The sequence below is a fragment of the Malus domestica genome, chromosome 12 (assembly GCF_042453785.1).
Source record: "Malus domestica chromosome 12, GDT2T_hap1".
Lineage (NCBI taxonomy): Eukaryota > Viridiplantae > Streptophyta > Magnoliopsida > Rosales > Rosaceae > Malus > Malus domestica.
In genome coordinates this window covers 23,175,351-23,177,418 of record NC_091672.1, presented here as the reverse complement: position 1 = coordinate 23,177,418, position 2,068 = coordinate 23,175,351, and positions in this window count along the sequence as shown.

Genomic DNA, 2,068 nt, shown 5'->3' with positions numbered 1-2,068 from the left:
ATGCATGATAAAGAATCTATTTACTTGCCGGCAAGTCGTAAAATTTGTTATATGGGACATCGACGCTTTCTTGAAGATAATCATAGGTTTCGAAGGCAAACCACAGCTTTTAATGGTCGTTGAGAGCATCGTAGTGCACCAAGGCAGTGGACTAGTTTACAATGTCTCGAAGAACTTTGTACATTGAGATTTACTTTTGGAAAACCAAAGAAAAATGCTTTAGTTGGGCAACGCAGAAAAAGAACTTCGAGCAGTACAAGTGGTAACAGTCAGTGGAAGAAGAAATCTATTTTTTATGAACTACCTTATTAGAGGCATCTGTTGATTAGACACAATCTTGATGTTATGCATATCGAGAAGAATATATGTGACAGTGTAGTGGGAACATTGCTAGGTATAGAAAAGTCTAAAGATGGATTGGCTGCACATGCAGATCTTGAAGTCTTGAACATAAGACACAGTCAACACCCACATAGAGAAGGAAATAGAACATTTCTACCTCCAGCTTTGTTCACGTTGAAAAGAGAACAAAAAACTGCGTTTTGCAATGTGTTGTCTACTATTCGGGTCCCCGATGGATATTCATCAAATTTATCGCGATGTGTGCACGTGAATGAACGAAAAATACATGAGTTGAAAAGTCATGATTGCCATGTTTTAATGCAGCAGTTACTCCCGCTTGCAATACGCCCGGTTTTGCCTAAAGCTATTACTATGGTATTATTAGAGTTGAGTGCAATTTTTAGACAGTTGTGTAGTAAGAAGGAGTCTGAGGAAGGATTCAAGGAACTGAGTTCAAGAATTGCCTTGACATTATGTCAACTTGAAAAAATATTCCCTCCTGCATTTTTTGATATAATGGTGCACCTTCCAGTTCACTTGGCAGATGAAGCAGCTCTTGCAGGGCCTGTTCCCTATAGATGGATGTATCCAATTGAACGGTAATTAATAAATTTTTATAAATTTTTTACAATTGTAGTCATAACTTTAATTTATAATTATAATTGTTTGTGTTTCGTTTATAATTATAGGTATTTGCAAACATTGAAGCGCTATGTTCGTAATAAGGGTCGTCCTGAAGGTTCTATTGCTGAAGCATATTTGGTGGATGAGTGCTTGTCCTTCTGTTCCATGTATCTTAGAGGATAGTGATGCTATTGACGTACTAGAGGATAGTGATGCTATGGATGATTATGTCATACCGAACTTGGATGATCGAATTCTTGATAATGAAAATTTCCATACAAGGGTTGGCGTGGAAGAAACTCCTTTTCTTGAATCATTAGCGTTGCCTACCGAGTTCGTTAATCATGCCAATGTCGACGATGAGCTAACAGATGATGACGGGGAATAAATATGTTAATTATTTTATGTATTAATTATACTATCTTTCATTTCGTATGTTATGATATCTTATTATAAAATTATATTTCTTCTTTTTATTAAGTATTATATATAAGTTAAACCTTTTTTTTTAATATTGGGTTATACTTTTTTTTTTTAGCTTGTTTCCTGTCGCTTTTAACCGACGGCATATGTCATCTGCGTCGATTTAATTGAAATATTTTGGGCGGCACTTTTCCCGATTTTTTTCAAGAGGGAATGGATTGGAAGAGCTTTTTCATTGAGTTGGCATCGGTTTTAACCGACGCAACCTTAGATTATTTCGACACAATGAAAGCTTATTTCGACACAGACTGTCATGTTACGTCGGTTTGATTCGACGCAATGTTAGCCTATTTCGACGCAATGTCAGTCTATTTCGACGCAAGGTAAAAACCTCTTGTGAATTATATGTATTAATGCGAAAAAAGGATGATTATTTTTTCTTATTTACAGTTCACGAAATTTTTAAGTTGTTAATTACACTATTTTTCTTTTTATTTAACAATTTTATACTTCTAAAAACTATAATATATATATATATATATTAAATTCTTTTATTTAAAAATTTTATACCCCTAAAAACGATCGATCTTCAATTTGAAATATTTACACTAGTGGATACCACAAAATCTTATGTTATACTTAATGAAAGTATGAATAAACTCTTTAAGTGTTAGTGAAT